Source organism: Dasypus novemcinctus, chromosome 22 (genome assembly GCF_030445035.2).
Source record: "Dasypus novemcinctus isolate mDasNov1 chromosome 22, mDasNov1.1.hap2, whole genome shotgun sequence".
In the NCBI taxonomy this organism is placed as follows: domain Eukaryota; kingdom Metazoa; phylum Chordata; class Mammalia; order Cingulata; family Dasypodidae; genus Dasypus; species Dasypus novemcinctus.
The window spans coordinates 2,956,230-2,977,011 of NC_080694.1; positions in this window are offsets into that span (position 1 = coordinate 2,956,230).

A 20,782-nucleotide genomic window follows, 5' to 3' on the forward strand; every position below is an offset into this window, starting at 1 on the left:
CACGTAGGACTTCAATCGTTGAACAAGCGAACCCTTAACAGCGGCTGCACCGTTTGGATGTCCTGATCCAACATCGAGGTCGTAAACCCTGTTGGTGATATGGGCTCTGGAATAGCATTGCGCTGTTATCCCTGGGGTAACTGGTTTCGTTGGTCAATTTTTGGATCACTTAGTTTCATTGTGGGCCTCGACTGGTAGGTCTTGGCACTGCCGTTCGGAGGTTTTGTTGTGCTCCGAGGTCACCCCAACCAAACTTAGTCGTTCATGTCATTTCGTTTTGTACCTATTGGCTAATATGTTAGTGTTGTTGATCTAGTTAACTTAAGCTCCACAGGGTCTTCTCGTCTTATAGGGTTATTCCCGCCTCTTCACGGGAAGGTCGATTTTACTGATAGGGAGTAGGAGACAGTAGGATCCTCGTTTAGCCATTCATACGGGTCCTTAATTAGAGGACCAGTGATTAAGCTAGCTTTGCACGGTCAGGGCACCGTGGCCCTTAAACGTGTGTCACTGGGCAGGCGGTGCCTCTAATAACTGTAGTGCTAGAGGTGATGTTTTTGGTAAACAGGCAGGATTCGTGTTTGCTGAGTTCCTTCTATTCCTTTAAATCTTTCCGTTATTATGCATGCCGTGTTGGATTAACAAGGTGTGTGGCATATTATTATTTAGTGGTGTTTTAGTGCCTGTTTGTTGACTATGAGTGGGCTATTGGGTCTGATATACTCTAATGCATGGAGAAAATAGTCTCGTTACTTATATTAACCTTATCTCTTCTATTGTTATAGATTGGTCCAGTGTTAAGTTGGGAGATGGCAATGGTTTTTGGTATTTGTAGTTGCTTTATTGTTGAGCTTTATGCTTTATTGGTGGCTGCTTTTAGGCCAACTATGGAAATATAACGGCTTACTCTCCTGTGCAGGTTTAATGCCTGTTTCAATAGAGCTGTACCTCTATTGAGTATATTTAAAACTTATATTGAGATTGAAGTGTGGCTCTTGAGATAAGTTTTAAGTTGAACTAAGATTCTGTTCTGGACAACCAGCTATCACCAGGCTCGGTAGGTCTTTCACCTCTACTTAACAGATCTTCTCACTATCTTGTGACATAGACGAGTTAGTACTAATTACTGTCTATAAGTAGCTCGTCTGGTTTCGGGATATTGACTAAAGTTCTCTTTGCCAAATTGTTCTAGTTAATTCATTATGCAAAAGGTAAAAGTATTAGTCTTTGCTGTTTTTTACTATTAGGTGATCTTTCATCTTTCCCTTACGGTACTTTTTCTATAGCGCCTAAGTAAAATTTCTATCTCCTATACTTTTAGTACTTATGGGTGAATGTTTTAATTAATTATTGTGTGGTAGTAGTGTTGTAGTAGGTTTAGGGCTAGGTCTAGTTCAAAGTGGTCAGTCTGTCTGAAGTCTTCTGGGTGTAAGCCGGATGCTTTGGTTGTAAGCTACACTTTGGTTATCCAAACACACTTTCCAGTATGTTCACCTTGTTACGACTTGTCTCTTCTCATATGTTTGCTGCTTAGCTAATATGTTTTGGTTTTGTGGCGTTTATAATTGAAGAGGGTGACAGGTGGTGTGTGCGTGCTTTATGGCCTAGTTCAGCTAAGCTCTCTATTTTTAGCTTACTACTAAACCCACCTTAGTCTTAAATTGTTTCATTAAGTTTTTCGTGGGTGTTCTTTATTAGAAAATGTAGCCCATTACTTCCCATCCCATGCGCTACACCTTGACCTAACGTCTTTATGTACATTATTGTGCTCACTGTGGTGCCTTATTAGGGTCTGCTGAAGATGGCGGTATACGGGCTGTATCAGCAAGGGATGGTCAGGTGTACCGGGGTTTATCGATTATAGAACAGGCTCCTCTAGAAGAATGTAAAGCACCGCCAAGTCCTTTGAGCTTTAAGCTGTTGCTAGTAGTGCTCTGGCAAGCAATTTTGTTTGTAAATTGTTTTGGTTTAGGGCTAGGCATAGTGGGGTATCTAATCCCAGTTGGGGTCCTAGCTATTGTGTAGTCAGATTAATTAAACTCACTTTCCTTGGGGTGTTTATTTTTTACTGAGGCTTTTTACAGTGTAGTAAAGATTTAACTTTATTGTTTGGGTATCTTAAACACGCTTTACGCTGGTAACTATTAATTTGGGTTAATCGTATGACTGCGGTTGCTGGCACGAAACTTACCAACCCTTGATAATAACATAACTTAGTCAAGCTTTCGCTTATTGCTTAATTTTTATCACTGCTGTATCCCGTGGGGGTGTGGGTGAGCAAAGCGTTGTGAGCTACTGTAGGGATTGATGTGCACATGATGCTTTCTCCTTTTGATCTATGAGAGTTAGAGGGCATTCTCACTGGCGTGCTGATACTTGCATGTGTAATTTTGTTATAAATTAATAGTAAGGCTAGGACCAGACCTATGTGTCTGCGGAGTCATTAAGACTCGTTTAGGCATTGTCAGTGCCTCGCTTTAATTTTAAGCTACGTTGACTGTTAAATTTAATTCTAATTTTTCAGTGAAAATTTTGAAAAAAAAATTACGGTAAATTTAATTGTATAAATTTAATTCTAATTTTTCAGTGACAATTTTGAAAAAAATTACGGTAAAATTTAATTGTATAAATTTAATTCTAATTTTTCAGTAAAAATTTTGAAAAAAAATTACGTATTTGGGTGAAATATATATATATATATATGGAGGATTACTTGCTGAGTTTGCTGAGCCGTGTAGTTTTTGGTGTTATTGTCTTGCTTTTGGGGTTTGACAAGGCTAAAAGTGACACTTGAATTCTGGCTTTTTGCAAGGGGAGGTGGGGGGGGGTTTGGCAAGAGAAAATAGTATATAATAAAATTGTGTATGCGTATGCGTATGCATGTGCGCGAAAGGCATAAAAATTTTTATGTCCTGTAACCATTGACTGAATAACACCATATAATTACTATGCAGGTAAATAACATGCAATTAAAGTCCATCTACAATTTAATTGACTGCGTCCAGGCCGGCGTTGGCCATTGCTGAGTCCGTGCAATTCCTGCCCGCCCCCCCCCCCCCAAAATAAAAATACCAAATGTATGACAGTTAAGGGGTTGCAAGGTCTTGGTTAAATATGGCATAAGTCCATCGAGATGTCTTACTTAAGGGGAACGAGTGGGCTGTTTTAGGTGAGATGGCCCTGAAGAAAGAACCGGATGCCAGATATAGTTTCATTGTAGAAACCCCCAAAGTTGCTGGGCCCAGAGCGAGCAGAGGGATACCTGCCTGGCGGGTTGCTGGTTTCTCGGGAGTTGGCGAGTTAGAATTTTGGTTGGAGGTGATCAGTGTACGATTACACTTGGTATTTGTTATGTCTGTTCTGTAGGTGTAGTGTGGTTGTGATCTGCATGGGGTAGATAGATGTATGTGTGATTATACATAGTATGTGCTATGTGAGATTAATAATAGTATATAATGATATGTATGGGGTAGATAGATGCATGCACGAATTTGGCATGTGGTATTTGCATTCAAGGAGTAGTTTAATTAGGATGTCAGCTTTGGGGGTTGATGGTTGGGTTGTTTAATGCTTCCTCCTTGAATTGTCCTAGGAAGTGGTAGTTCTTCATTTATGGTTTACAAGACCATGGTAATGTTTATACTACTAGGGTGTCTTCATTTCATGAGTTTGTTCTCGACAAGGCCTGCAATTGGTATTAGGATTAGGATAATTGTGAAGTACAGGATGGATGCTAGCTGTCCGATGATAATAAATGAGTGTTCGACTGGTTGGCGTCCGATTCATGTAAGGATAAAAAGATTTGCTGCTAGAAGTCAAAATAGGCACTGGCTGATAGGTCGGAATATAGGGCTTCGTTGTTTTGCTGTGTGGAGTAGTGGGATGGTGGCTAGGACTAGGATGGAGCAAACTAGGGCGAGTACTCCTCCTAGTTTATTTGGGATAGATCATAGGATTGCGTAGACAAATAAGAAATATCATTCTGGTTTAATGTGTGGTGGAGTATTAAGTGGGTTTGCTGGGGTATAATTATCTGGGTCTCCTAGTAAGTGTGGGTAGAATAGGACTAGTGTTATTAAAAGTAGGATTATAAGGATTAGTCCTAGGATATCTTTGATTGTATAATAAGGGTGAAATGGGATTGTATCTATGTTTGATGAGATTCCTGTGGGGTTGTTAGATCCTGCTTCGTGTAAAAATAATAGGTGAATTGCTACAAGTGCTATAATAATGAATGGAAGGATAAAGTGGAAGGCGAAGAAGCGTGTTAGGGTTGCTTTATCTACTGAGAAACCGCCTCAGATTCATTCTACCAGGTCGGTTCCAATATAGGGGATGGCGGATAGTAAGTTAGTAATTACTGTGGCTCCTCAGAATGATATTTGTCCTCATGGCAGGACATAACCTATGAATGCTGTAGCTATAACTGTGAATAGTAAAATAATTCCAATGTTTCAGGTTTCTAGGAAGGTGTATGAGCCGTAATACAGGCCTCGGCCGATGTGGAGATATAGGCATATGAAGAATAATGATGCTCCGTTAGCATGTAGATATCGAATTAATCAACCATGTTTTATGTCTCGACAGATGTGGGTTACAGATGAGAAGGCTGTTACAGTGTCTGATGTATAGTGTATAGCTAGGAAAAGGCCTGTGAGGATTTGTATTGCTAGGCAGATGCCTAATAACTGAAATTTCATCATGCTGAGATGCTTGTTGGTGCAGGTAGGTCAATGAATGATTGGTTGATAATTTTTAAGAGCGGGTGGTTTTTGCTGATGTTGGTCATTAGTTCTTATAGTTGAATTTACAACGATGGTTTTTCATGTCATTGGTTGTGGTTAGTCCCATGCTGGAACATAATGATATATACAATTTTTTTATTGTGTGTAGCTTTTGTAATTAGTTTTATTGGTTTTTCTTCAAAGCTGTCTCCTATTTATGGGGGATTAGGGTTAATTGTTGGAGGAGGGGTGGGTTGTGGTATTGTGATGGGTTTAGGGGGGTCTTTTTTGGGGTTAATAGTTTTTTTGGTTTATTTAGGTGGTATGTTATATTTGGTTATACTACTGCTATAGCTACTGAGGAGTATCCTGAGACTTGAGGCTCTAATGTGGTTATTTTAGGTGCGTTGTTTGTTGGTTTGTTAGTTGAGGTTGTTGTGATTATTTGAATAATTAGTGATGGTGGGGTAGGATTAGTTTCTTGTGGTTTAAAGGATATGGAGGATTGGGTTGTTTTGGGTGGATGTGGGGTTGATGTTATTCGTGACGATTATGCTGGTGGGTCAGCTTTATATAATTATGGGGGATGGTTAGTGGTTTTAGCGGGGTGATCTTTATTTGTTAGTATTTTTATTGTAATTGAGGTCACTCGTGGTCGTTAAATGACTAGTATGGTGGCTAGTGTTATTGAAATAATGAATGATAGGAAATATAATTTAAGTAACCCTTTTTGGTTGGATGTGAGTATGGAGGCTGAAAGTTGTAGTTGTGATAGGCTTTTTGGGGCCACATTTTCCAGTCAAATAATGTCTGTTAGGGATGCTAGGTTTTGGCTTATTATTAGAGCATAATATGGGATTATTTGATGTATAATGTTTGGGTAAAACCCTAGTAGAGAAGAAAATGAGTGGGAGGGGTTTGGGTATTCTGGTTTGAGATTTAGTGTGATATGACTTAGTTTTATGGCAAGCATGAATCCTATAATTGTTGCAATAAGTGCTGATAGTTTTATATAGTTAGGTATGGTTGTTTGTGGTGTGACTGGGGTGGAATATAGTTGGAAATTAAGAATCCTGCAAAAATGCTGCCTAGGGCTAGTCATTTAATTGGTTTTAGAAGGTTTGGGTTGTTTTCATTAATAGTAATTAGGGGCGGATATCGTGGTGGTCCTAGTGAAGAAAAGTAAATTAGTCATGTGCTATATATGGCTGTGAATGAGGTGGCAAGTAGAGTAACTAAAAGGGCACAGGCGTTTGAATAGGATGTGTTGGTGGCTTCAATAATTAAGTCTTTTGAGTAGAATCCTGTGAGGAATGGTATGCCTGTTAGTGCAAGACTTCCAGTTATTAGGCGTGATGAGGTAAATGGTATGGGTTTTAGTAATCCACCTATTTTTCGAATGTCTTGTTCATTATTTAGGCTGTGAATGATAGATCCAGAATGTATGAATAGCGTTGCTTTGAAGAATGCATGTGTGCAGATGTGGAGGAAAGCTAGATGGGATTGATTAATACCAATAGTGACTATTATGAGTCCTAGTTGACTGGAGGTTGAGAAAACGATTTTTTTATGTCATTTTGTGTTAGGGTGCAGATGGCAGTAAATAGAGTGGTGATAGCACCCAAGCATAGGGTTATTGTTAGAATGGTTGGGTTGTTTTGTATCAATGGGTAGAAACGTGCAAGTAGGAAAACACCTGCTACTACTATTGTGCTTGAGTGGAGTAGTGCTGAGATGGGTGTGGGACCTTCTATGGCTGGTGGGAGTCATGGATGTAAGCCAAATTGGGTGGATTTTCCTGCTGCTGCTAGTAATACTCCTAATAGTGGTAGGAAGTTGTTAGGTTCAAGTATAAAGATTTGTTGTAGGTCTCATGAGTTTAGGTGAAGTAGGAATCATGCTATGATTACGATAAAGTTGATGTCCCCAATTCGGTTATATAAAATTGCCTGGAGGGCTGCCGTATTAGCGTCTGTTCATCCATATCATCAGCCAATGAGGAGAAATGATATAATTCCTACTTCTCATCCGATGAAAAGTTGAAATATGTCGTTTGCTGTTACCAGGATTATTATTGTGATTAAAAATAAGAGTAGGTATTTAAAGAATCGGTTGATGAATGGGTCTGAGTGTATATATCATAGTGAGAATTTTATAATAGATCAAGTTACGAATAATGCTATGGGTACAAAGATAATTGAGAAGAAGTCTAGTTTAAAGCTAAGTGATAATTTTATGGTTTGTATGGTTATTCAATGTCAGTTTGAGATATAGGAGTCTTGATTTGATAGTAGGAATGTTATAGTTGGGATTGTGCTTGTTATGAATGCATATGAGACAGTTGTAACGTAGTAGGGCTATGAGTTGGTTTTGTATTTATTTAAATAGGATATTGTGATTGGAATAGTGAGAATGAAGAGAGTAATGATAGTAAAGGATATGATTAGGTTGATTACTTTTATTTGAATTTGCACCAAGTTTCTGGTTCCTAAGAGCAGTGGATTACTATTATCCTATAAAAGTAAGAAAGCCATATTTTTATGTATGGGGACAAGAATTAGCAGTTCTTGCAATGCTTTCTTGGTGAACAAGAATTTTTGAGATTCTGTTGCTAGATTCACAATCTAGAGTTTTGATTAAACTATGTTCGCAATATAGGGGCCCTAAGATGATTTTGGAGTTGATTGAGAGTAGAATAATTGGTAATAGGTGTATTAATATTAGGGTGTTTTCTCGGGTAAATGTTGGTTTGATTGAGTAGGTGTGACAGGTGAATTTACCTCGTTGTGTAGTAATTAGTATATATATGGAATATAGGGCTGTAATTAGTATATTTAGGCCTACAGCTAAAATAGTAAAGTTGGATCATTTGAATGTTGTTATAGTTACTAGTAGTTCTCCAATTAAGTTAATTGTGGGTGGTAATGCTAGGTTGGTTAGCTAGCTAATTGTCATCATGAGCTATTAGGGGTAGTAGTGTTTGTAGTCCTTGGGCTAGGATTATAGTATGGCTATGAGTTCGTTCATAATTGATGTTGGCTAAGCAGAATAATATTGATGATGTAAGGCCATGGGCGATTATTAGGGCTGTTGCACCTATATAACTTCATGGTGTTTGAATTAAGATGGCTATAATTACTAGGGCTATGTGACTAACAGATGAGTATGCAATTAATGATTTTAGGTCTGTTTGTCATAGGCAAATTGCACTAGGTATTACTATGACTCATAGAGAAAGTATTATGAATGGGTATGATATATAGGTTGTTGTTGGTTCTAGAATTATTGTAACTCGTATCATGCCATAGCCACCTAATTTTAGTAGGACGGCGGCTAAGACTATTGATCCTGCGATTGGTGCTTCTATGTGTGCTTTTGGCAGTCAGAGGTGGAGACCATATAATGGTATTTTTACTATAAATGCTATTATGCATGCTAGTCATATAAGTTTGGTTGTTCAGGAGTGTGTAAGTGTTTGGGAGAAATATTGAATGATTAGTAGGTTTAATGAGCCTACTATGTTTTGTATATAGAGTAGGACTACTAGGAGGGGAAGGGACCCTACTAGTGTATAGAATAGGAAATAAAATCCTGCATTTAGACGTTCTGTTTGGTTGCCTCATCGGGTAATAATAATGAAAATTGGGATTAGTGTGGCTTCAAATAGAATGTAAAATAGAATTAATTCTGTGGCAGAAAATGTTATGATTAGGAGTGCTTGTAGTAGGATGAGTATTGAGATGTATAATTTTTTACAGGCTGTTGTTTCTTTAGTGAGGTGAGGTTGGTTGGCAGTAATTATTAGAGGTAAAAGTCATGTTGTTAGGATAATAAGTGGTGTTGATAGAGGATCAGTGAAAAATATTAATGAGAAACTTATGTTGGAGTCTGTTGTTTGGAAGAGCATGGAAAGGCTAATTAAGCTAATTAAAATGCTGTGTGTGGTTAAATTAATTCAAATTATATTCTTTTTGGATAGTCATGTCAAGGGGATGAGCATGATAGTGGGTATAATTAGTTTTAGCATTGTAAGACGTTAAGGTTTTATACGTGGTCTAGGCCATATGTAATAGATACTATAACTAGTAGGGCTAGTCCTACTGCTGCTTCACATGCGGCGAACACTATTAGGATAATTGGTATCATTATAGCTATTGTAAAGTGCATACTTAAAATTATAAGAGTGCTGAGGATAAATAGGGATAGTATGCCTTCGAGACATAGTAGGGATGATATTATATGTGAGTGGTACACTAGTACTCCTATTATGGTGATAGCAAATTCTATAATAATATTCAGGTAGATTGATGGCATGTGGTAGCTATGAGGTTAATCATAGTCTATTGAGTCGAAATCAATTATTTTGTGTTAAACTAACTATCATATTTGTTTCATTCTAATCCTTTTGGTAATCATTCGTAGGCTAGGCCTAGAGCTAGGAGTGGAATTAGTACTAGGGCTGTTGTTAGTATAGATGTGATGGTGCTTGCTTGTGTGGCTCATGGTAAAGGTAGTAGTACTGTGATTTCTAGGTCAAATAATAAAAATGTAATAGCTACTAGGAAGAATTTTATGGAGAAAGGTAGTCGGGCTGATCCTGTTGGGTCAAATCCACATTCATATGGGCTTGATTTTTCTGTATAAATATTTAATTGGGACAATCAGAATGCGATTAGGACTAGTAGAGGCTAGAGATATATTAACAAATAGAGTAATTACCAACACATTTTGAAAAACAAGAAGATTTTATTAAACGGTTCTAATTTCTGGAACATGTCATAATGATTGCTTCACATATCTTCAATGCATAACTAATTTGGAATACATGAACACCACCATTCATCTACATGACATAAAAACATTCAAATTAATAAGGAGGCAGCATTTTGCAATCATTAAAAGACAACTCTAATCTCAGCCTGTGTTCAGATGTCACATTTACTCCACACTTGGTGATCTTAGGTAAGAGTTGTGACAAAATCAAAGGAGATAATAAATATAAAGTCCCTAATTCAGTCCCAGCTTACTCAAATTTATTAGTAATACTCAGTTAATAACAATATGTAATAATTATAAAATGTTATTGATATTATTGCTCATTGTTACTGTTATATGGTTAATAAAATAATGTTATGTGGAAAGATAAAGAAATCCCCCAGAAAAGGAGTTGGTATTTCAGAAACAGTGTTGTTTAGGATATACTGCTTATGAAAAAGGAATGTGTGAGACCACAGATGGTAGTGCTGGTAGATGTATTCAAATTAGGGAAGAAGGCAAATTCTATCTCTGCCATCATGACCTATTTTTGCTTCATGATATCACTGAACAAGCACTGGGATGTGACCATCATACACAAAATAGTGAATCAGATTCTGAAGGATTACTGAGGGTGATACCTGGAGCTAATGTCTTTTATTGAGCATTATACATGTGACATAAATATTGCCTTGAGGAAGTGGAAGTAGGTTTAATAATTTCATAAAGATTTCCAAAATGATACTGAGTAAAGATGACTGTTATTGTAGGACACTGGGTATTTTATTGTTAAAATCAGGAAAAGAAAATGGTGGATATTATTATTAAAAGATAAAAAGACCATACAATTTAGGATGTCATTGAAACTTGATCAAACCACTCCAATCACTACCAATGATTTCTTGTCAGGTGGTTCAGTTTAGTCAGTTATTTTCTTCAGTTTTTCTTTTCATGTTTCACATTTGTTTCCTTTCTTGGTTGCAGTGAGGTTCATTGGCTGGCAGTTACATTACACTTAATACCCTTAGAGAGGGTTACACAACTGAGTAGTATATGGGTATGACCCTTTCTCCAAGTCAGAGTGCCCATTATTTTTATTTCTTATTTTTAGTCTTGGTCCACAAGAGAGAGTCCCACTTCCTTCTCACTTTCATTTTTATTAGCTATCTTAAGAGAAGACTTCTGTCTAGAGGATGACAAGAAAGTCGTACAATATTATGAGACCATTTATACAACAAGAAATAAACTGATATAGAATAATAATCACAACTAAAAGCATAAGTCCAGATCAAACTACTTGTCTTCATATTCCATTAAACCAAGAACCTAGTTCAGGAAGTTCTGGCCTTTGAAATGTTTAAGTCTGACTGATCATAAAACCCCTTAACTTGGTTCTTCAAAATATTTAGGTTATTTCCATATGTTGTCAGAAGTATTAACATAAATGCAATATTGTCCATGGACAGCCAGGGAATCTGGAGCCTTTCTGTATAGGAAGGCCATTAGTGCTAGGCTGTTAACCTCAGCCTGAGGAGCCCAAAGTACATTAACAATGGTGTTAAAGCTGTTTCATAACTTCAGGTATATTTATAACTGTTCACTCCAGGTCATATGTTCTTAGGGAAGGTATCACAGTGCACATGGAAGAGTGGGACTCTGTAATGAGGTAGGTCAAAGATTGGGGCTGTTGTCCCTCTTTTTTCTGTTGGAGACCTGATATACAAAAGATCCTGTTAGATTTTTGACAGGCATTTGGGGTAGAACAAGATATTTAAGATCACAGTCCAATTTACAGGTAGGTAACAAAAGCACGCAGTTATCTGCAATTTACAAAGGGGATATAAAAGAATTCAGACAATAAACAGGAGCAGAATCTGATAATCCTTAGGAGTGTGCTATAGTTTTCTATTGAAATCCAAAATTTTTCTATATAATCTCTGTAGCAGTTTGATATTATTAAATGAATTCCAAAAAGAAATATTGGATTGTGTTTGTAAACAGGTCTTTTCCTCTGAGCATATAAGATTATATTGGATTCAGAGGTTTACTTGTGTCATTAGGGAGTTGAGTCCCCACCCCTTGGTGGATGGGTACTCACAGATAAAAGGCATGGCAAAGGACAGAGTTGGAGTATTTTTGATGTTAGATTTTTGATGTTGGAGTTTGATGCTGAAGCCTTAAGCTGGAGCCCCAGGAAGTAAGCTTACAGAGGAAACAGAAGCAAGCCCCAAGAAGAGAGAAACCTTGAGTCCAGGAAAAAGGAAGCCCTGGGAACAGAGGAACCCTGAACCCAGAGATAAGCAAGACCCTGGAAGAGAAGAACCCTGGAAGCCTGAACCCTTACAGGCATTGGCAGCCATCTTGCGCCAACATGTAAAAATAGACATTGGTGAGGCCGGGTATCTGTAAGCACCTACCCCAAATAAATACCCTTCATAAAAACCAACCAATTTCAGTATTTTGCATCAGCACCCCTTTGGCTGACTAATACAGTCTCCTTCCTTTTGATAATAGATAACCATGAAAAGATTATTCTTGATCATAAAATAAGGCTGGTTTCATTAGATTTGGCCTAAGTGTTTACATATATGCAACAAGAATGGTGATTTACTCTATAGGCCTTTTTAAGTCTGGTCTCCTGGAAATTTCATAAGGAACCTTCAATAGGGCTTCGAAAAGCTTCTTGAGGCTAGGAAGCCAAGACAAAAATTCAACACCAGAGTTCACCTACAGTTCACCAATGCATTTGGGTGAATTCCATTTTCTTAAAGTCAGAGAAATAAGCAAATACTTGCCAGAAATTAACCTTTTTTTTATAGACCTGTAAGGTTGGGAACCCAAGAGCAAGGTACCAGACCAGATTTTCCAAGAGTGTTTTGTAAGTATTGGCTCTAAAAAGTCAACCTTAGTTTTCTAAAAGTCTCTGGTCATGTTAGTATTTGAGCATCATTCTCAAACATGACATTCCAGTCAAAGCCTTGGTAATATAACCAATGCCTTCAATTATGTACTGTTAATAAGGAGTACAGATTTTGATTAAACCTATGAAAATAATTATAGTGCTGTAAAAATAAGATTATTTAATAAGAGCTTCCAAATTCTAGAGAAGTCAGGCAGAGAGTAAAGAGAAATATTTTATTAATTGCATATCCTAAGGTAAGAGAGTAAGGGATTCCTTCTGTCTAGAAAATAGAACATTAAAATAGCAGTGGGATGCAGACTTAACCCAGTGAATAGGGCATCCATCTACCACATGGGAGGTCCACGGTTTTAACCTCAGGCCTCCTTGACCCATGTGGAGCTGGCCCATGTGCAGTGCTGATGTGCTCAATGAGTACCCTGCCACGCTAGTGATGTCTTCTGCATAGGGAAGCCCTATGTGCAAGGAGTGCACCCCGTAAGGAGAGTTGCCCAGTGTGAAAAAAAGTGCAGCCTGCCTAGGAATAGTGCCACACACATGGAGAGTTGATGCAGCAAGATGATGCAACAAAAAGAAACACAGATTCCTGTACCGCTGACAACAACAGAAGTGGACAAAAAGAACACACAGCAAATAGACACAGAGAACAGACAACTGGGGTGGGGAGGGGGGAAGGGGAGAAAAATAAAAAATAAATCTTAAAAAAAAATCAGCAGTAATCTAAACAAAACTATAATCATTCTTTATCATTTAGTTTGGTCCCTAATAATCCTTCTACTGAATTTTGTGTTAGCAATGTCATGAACACATCGATTCCTCCACTAGAATTCTGGAATCTTGACCCAGTCCAGTGTTTTGGTCTCAGAGTTATTTATTAATATTATCAGTAGCCTGTGTGCAAAAGCACTTGGCAAAATCTTTTATATGGGTCACCAAGACAGTGTTTCTATTGAGTATGAAGGCTTCTAGCCTGTAGGTGATGGCAAATGTGTTCAGAGAAACATCAGAATAAAAACTAATTGCAGATGACAAAACATTAAAATGGTTAAATTGTTGCTCATCTGCAAAAATAAATTTTATGTTGAGAGTTCATTTAACAATATTTTAATAATAACTGAAATTATGTCAAATAATTTTATGGCTGTCTAACATCAACCAGATCAGTACTAGGACAACTCATAGAATGTGAGAATATTGACAAATATCTAAAACTTTATATAATTTCTGAAGTCTTTATAGTAATAGCATTTTACCTTTACAGACTTAACCAAGAGGAAGTTAGAAAATCCTGTTAAATTTTGATAACACTTCCTGTGCATTTCATAAACTATCAAGGAAACATGACTTTTTTAAACCACCACTTCTTTATAAGATGAAAGAATGAATCCTTTGTGATTTTCCAGAGCCTCTCTTAAAGTTACCAAAAACATTTTGAGATCAAGAAGATATTATCTAGGGTATGATATTGGAAAGACAAAATTTCAAAATGGCCAGACTTGAACAATTCGTTAAAGAGGATCATGGGTCACTGTGAAATGATATTTGGTTACTGTAGCAGTTTGATATTTATGAATTTAAAAAGAGATGCTGATCATGTTTTTAAACAGGTCTGTTTCTCTGATTTAAATTCAAAGGCTTTACATTTACTTGATTAAATCAAGATTAGGGCTTTGATTCAAACACATTATTAGGATGTGCAGTGTTGAGTCCTGGCCCCTTGGTGGGCCGATAGAACAGACTCTCACACAGAAGTAGATACACAGGAGAAGACACACAGAGGAAGAGAGACACCTTCATAGACACTGCAGAGACCCTGGGAAGATAGACGAACCATTCACCTGAGAGTTCACAGCTGACCTTGTGAAGAGAACAGAGCAGCTGAGCCTGGAAAGAAATGAGCCCTGGGAAGAGAGACAAGCCCTGTGGTAGCCTACAGCTGAGATCAGAAGAAGCTGGACCCACAGAGCCTTAAGAGGGAAGAGAAAGGCTAAACCCTTACAATATGGCAAACCTGCCATCTTGCTTCAACATGTGGCAACAGAGTTTGGTAAGGAAGTAACCTTCAGCTGGATTCTTTAGGGTCTTGTGACTGTAAGTTTTTCTCCAAATAAATGCCCTTTATGAAAGCCAGCAGATTTCTGGTACTTTGCACCAGCATCCCTTTGGCTGAACAAAACAGTTCTCTATGTAAACAAAGTGACAGTAAAGGATTTCAGAATTAAATATAGAAGTTATAACATCATAAAAAATTTTTTTTCATTCTTAAAATATTTTTCATAAATTTAAAAAAAAATTGTAATAAACTTTATTTTTAGAGGAGTTTTAGATTACAGAAAATTTATATCAAATCATAAGGAATTCTCATATAACCTCCCATACCCACACACATATTTTCCCCTATTATTAGCATTTTACATTAGTGTAAGACATTTGTTAAAATTGATGAAGCAATATTGAAGCATTGCTACTAACCACGGTCTGTAGATTACATTATGGTTTACACTTCATGCTGTATAGTTTTATAGGCTTTGACAAATGTTTTGTATCATGTATTTGTCATTGCAGTATCATACAGGAAAATTCCAAAGTCCTACAAGTGTCCTGTGTTCCAACTATTCATCCATTCCCCTCCCCTCAGAACATCTGATAATCAGTTTATATCAAGTTAAAATTTCTTCCATTGCCACATGATAATAAAACATTAGTAATAAATATTTGTTCTGTGGTTACACTCTCTCCTTATGTATTTTCATTCCTCAATCTTAAAGAATTTGGGATTCTGACTATTTCAGATTAAGAGGGGTTTAGTTATTATGGGGTAGATGGAAGGAATTATTTTTTCTTTGCACTTGTAGATATTCTTTGTTTTTTGGAATGGGACTTGTCCATCATTTTCTTAGTTGCTCTGGGCAAGTCCAGGGAACTGAAGAGTAGGTGTTGGCCACAACTCTGCTTAAACAACACATGAGCAGACTGAAGATTTAAGTCCCTGACACAGACCTTTAATGGGGATAGTGATAAATATAGGTTCAGTAAAAGAGATAGAGGGATCATGAGTAAGGAAATATAAATGATTCTAACTTTGTTATATTGCGGGAAACAGATTATCATATATCCCAAAATAGGACTTGCCAAGGGTTGTTGATTTCATGAGGCTAAATGCCTTGCCTATAGTGCCTGGACCCACTACCATTCCCACAATGAGCCTCCTTGGCACCAATGGATTACCAGGAGTCAATAGTCAGGTGCGGCGGCTTGCTCGGTCGGTAGAGGTGGGGTCTGGCTGCGGACGAGGGGTCGGTCCAGCTCTGGACGAGGGGTCGGTCCCGCTTGGGACGAGGGGTCGGTCCCGCTTGGGACGAGGGGTCGGTCCCACTTGGGACGAGGGGTCGGTCAGGCAGCAGACGAGGGATCGGTCTCACAGGGGTTGTGCGGTTCGGCTGACGGGGTCGCCCGGCGAAGCCGGCGACGAAGGGGTTGCCCGGAGAAGCCGGCGACGAAGGGGTCGCCCGGAGAAGCAGGCGACGAACTGGGGACAAGGGAGGCCAGGCCCTTGTCGGGGGCTCTCAGGACTGGAGGGCGCACGGCAGAAGAACTACCGCAGAGACAAGGTAAACACGCAAGTCCACTTTACTGAGGGAGAGGCAACAGTTTTATAGGGGCTGGGGAAGGCTGATTGGTTGAAGCCACGCCCTGTTCTGATTGGTTGCCGGCGAAAGGTCAGTGGGAGGTACTGGACGGGGGAGGGGTGGTGGTTAGGGATTGGCTGTCGCTGTTGCTGGGGGAAGGGGCAGGGTTTAGGGATTGGTGGCTGCTGTTGCTGGGGTGGAGGGCAGACTTGAGTTTCCCGCCCACGCCTGGCTGTTGCTGCTGTCGGGGGAAGGGAAAAGGGCGGGCTGGATTTTTCCGCCCACACCTGGCTGTTGCTGCTGTCGGGGGAGGGGAAAAGGGCGGGCTGGATTTTTCCGCCCACACCTGGCTGTTGCTGCTGTCGGGGGAGGGGAAAAGGGCAGACTGGAATTTTCTGCCCTGCGCCTGCGCAGGGAGAAGGAAGAAGAAGGGTGCCGCCCCACAAGGCATCGGGTGGCGCCATCTGGGAGGAGGGGCGGCCGCGGAAGCATGGCTGCCGAGAAGGGGAGACCCGAGGGCACTCTGCGCCCATGCCGAGCTTCCTTCAGGGGTGGCGGTGAGTCCGACCAGCCACCCTATCATGGGGGCAGCGGAATTAGGCCTACCGCGGCCGCTCCCCTGCCAGGCCAGCAAACCACACTTCAGCCCGAGGGGCGACCGCAGTCAGGTATTTGGAAAAAGACCTTGACCAAAAGTGGAAAACATTAAGTACAAAAGAGTTTTATTGCTAAGAGATTTCAAAGTGCATTTCAAATGTCATTGCAGAGGTTATGCTTGTGCAGGTCTCAGGCAGGTCTCACTAACTGCCACAGTGAACAAAGGTTCAAAGACTGAGTTCTCTTAAAAGTGAGAAGGTATGTTTTCTAAACCATTAATTTTTATATAGCCAATATAAAACACAGAGAATTATTCTATTTAGATTCAGAATATTTGCCTTCTAGACAGATTACTCAGGAGGTTAAGGTAACCATTTTGAACCTCTTAGCAGGGTAACAAACCAAGAAAACTGTTATTTTAACAAAGATAAAAACAAATTCTAATATTGTATTAGGATACTTTCTGATAAGAACTCTTAAAAATCTCATAAGCCTGTCAAATCTTAATCAACAATGACCATGACAAATAAAATTCCTTTTGAACAAATCTTCTACAAGTTTGTATACTACACAGATTTTGTCTTACACTTTGCTCTCAATCTGCAACAACCAGTCATTTTACTTTAGTAAACCAGTCATTTACTTTTCAGTCAATGACTTGACTTTAGTCATTTTACTTTAAAGGGAAAACTTCTCTTTTCCCTTAACAAAACACATCCTGGATACATTACATATTTTAAATTATCAAAAATATCTTGGAAAATATCTTCAGACCAAGAGCTTACAAAACATACTCACTCAAAAAAAAAAAAAAGTTTGCCAGAATAATAACTCAATTTGTGTAAAAATAGATTTACATTTTTTATCATATTAAAGAGCTCATATATATAATGTTAGCTTATTTGATCAGTGAACCTACATAAACTTAAGAACAACCCCACAAAAAATTTATGCTTATACATAAAATTACAGAAGACAGCTGATTTTTTCTTATTAAGGTAATTAATCCAATTTGTGAAATGATTATCTGAATTATGTTAATTTGATTTGTTTTTAGATTTGGTATAGTTTTACACATATTTTTTTAAATATGGAAATATTAGAAGCTAGGGGTTTTAGAAGTTAATTTGGTATTACCAGGGAGGCAGGGCAAGATGACATCTGAGTGAGTGCACCTCATAATCTCTCCTGCAAAGAAGTGGCTGAGTAGGGTTGGAGTCCTGCTGGACCAGGCTGTTTCAGGTGCTTGCAGAGCAGGAGGTGTCTGGACGTTGATTTAGTGGGACGGTGACAGAGGAGATTCTTGCGAGAGGTGCTGCAGGGAGTGCTTCACACTTGCTGTGTTTCCTCATCCTCCATTTCCTCTTTTCTGTGTGTATTGATTATAGCCACCTACACTATCCCCTTTACCCCACAACTTCTATCCTCCATCATCTACTGTTTCTCTTACATCCCATCTCCCTTTCTTTGGCTCCCAAATTGTCTGACTTTTTATTTCTAATACCTTTGTTCTGTTTTCTGTCTTTTATCCACTCTTGATATTATTGTCTTTATTTTCTCTTTCACTCTCTCATGAAAACACTGGCTTTTTAATTCATACTATATTCCTTCCCATATTCAGTTGAATGTCTCATTAAAGGTACTCTACTTACTGCTATAACTTTACACAACTTACATGAGTCTAATATCCATTCTCCCAGATCTCACATTGTTGCTCTGTTAACAGTTATTACCAATACTACTTTATACATTTCCTTTTCTTACTCATTTTGCTTTCCCTGGCCCTAATATTTTCCTTCAAACTGAACTTAGCCAGCAACAAGAAAATAGAGTAAGACGAACAAAGTGACAAAGAGAAGACATAACACTTATGCATGAACAACAACTAATTAATCCCCAAGACTAGACAAAAAAGCTAAGGAACTGATTATACCTGTCAAGATAAAATGATGACCAGACAGCAACAAAAAACTACAAACCAAACCAATAATCAGGAAAACATGGCTGAATCCAATGAACAAACTAAAAACCAGGAAGGGGAGCAGAACATTGGACAAGTAATTAAAGATCTTAAAACATATATTAGAGACCAACATAATGAAGTAAAGGAAGAGATTAACAATATGAAGAAAACACTTGGAGAGGAAATTGCAGGCATATGCAAAAAGATAACAGATATGATGGTGATGAACACCACAGTTCAAGAAATCAAAAATACACTCTCAGTAAATAGCAGCAGATTAGAAGAGGCAGAGGAGAGAATTAGCAATGTGGAATACAGTACATCTGAACTCAAACAGATAGTAGAACTCATTGATAAAAAGGTAGAAAAAATCCAGGTAGGACCTAGGTACCTGAATGACAATGCAAAATGCACAAACATACATATTATAGGCATGCCAGAAGGGGAAGAGAAGGGAAAGGGACAGAAGGGGTTTTGGAGGAAATAATGGCTGAAAACTTCCCAAATCTACTGAGAGAGATGGATGTACATGTCCAGGAAAGAAAATGCACCACAAACACCATAAATCCCAACAGACCCACCCCAAGACATGTACTTGCCAAATTATCCAATGCTCAAGACAAAGAGAAAATTCTAAAAGCAGCAAGAGAAAAGAGAACCATCACATGCAGGTGAGGCTCCATAAGATTAAGTGCTGACTTCTCATCTGAAACCATGGAGGCAAGAAGGCAGTGGTATGATATAGTTAAGGTACTAAAAGAAAAAAAATTCCAACCAAGAATACTCTACCCAGCTAAACTAGCATTCAAAATGATGGAGAGTTTGAAATATTCACAGATAAACAGAAATTAAGAGTATGCCAACAAGAACCATGCCCTTCAAGAAATACTAAAGGGAGTTCTGCAGGAAGAAAGTAAAAAAACAGGAGAGGCAGAGTTGGAGGAGAGTGTAGGAGCAACAACAACAACAAAAAAAAAAAAAAGAGGAGAAAAACAAACAAAATATGACAAACACAAGTCCAAATAAAATATGGCTAACATAAATAATTCCTTGAAAGTAATAACACTGAATGTCAGTGGATTAAATTGACCTGTGGAAAGATTCAGCCTGGGAGATTGGATAAGGAAATATGACCCATCCATATGCTGTCTATAAGAAACACATCTTAGACCCAGGGAATCATGTAGGTTGAAAGTGAATGGCTGGAAAACAATCTTACAGCCAAACAATAACCAAAAAAAAAAAAAAAAAAAAAAAAAAGAAAAAAGGAAAAAAAAAGGCAGGAGTAGGCAGGAGTAGCTATATTAATATCAGACAAAATAGACTTTAAATGTGAAACAATTATGAGAGACAAACAAGGATACTACATATTAGTGAAAGAGACAATCTATCAAGTAGAATGAACAATCATAAATATTTATGCTCCTAACAAGGGCACCTCCAAATATATGAGGCAAACACTGGGAAAACTAAGTGAAAGAATAGATGCCTCTATAATTATAGTAGGAGACTTTAATACACCACTATCAACTTTGGACAGAACATCTCAAAAGAGAATCACTAAAGAAACAATAACTTTGAACAGTATATTAGAGGAGCTGGATCTAATAGACATATAAAGATCATTACACCTGAATATAGCAGGATAAACATTTTTCTCAAGTGCATATGGATCATTCTCCAAGATAGACCATATGCTAGGCCACAAAGAAAGGCTCAATGAATTCAGAAAGATTGAAATCATACAAAATAATCTCTGACCACAGTGGAGTGAAACTGGAAATCTGAAAGTACCAGAGGGCCAGATTTCACACCAAGATATGGAAATTAAACAGCACAGTCTTAGAAAAACAGTGGGTCAAAGAGGAAATCTCAAAAGAAATAACTACCTTGAAACTAATGAAAATGATAACACAACATACCAAAACTTATGGGATGCAGCAAAAGCAGTACTGAGAGGGAAATTTATAGCCATAAATTCATATATCAAGAAAGAAGAAAGAGCAAAAATTGAAGAACTACCTGCACACTTGGAGGAATTAGTAAAAAAAAAAAGAAAAAAAAAAACCCAGCAAACTAACCCCACAGGAAAAAGAAAGAAAGAACAAAGATAAGAGCAGAACTAAATGAAATAGAAAATAAGAAAGCACTTGAAAAGATAAACAAAACCAAGAGCTGGTTCTTTGAGAAATGA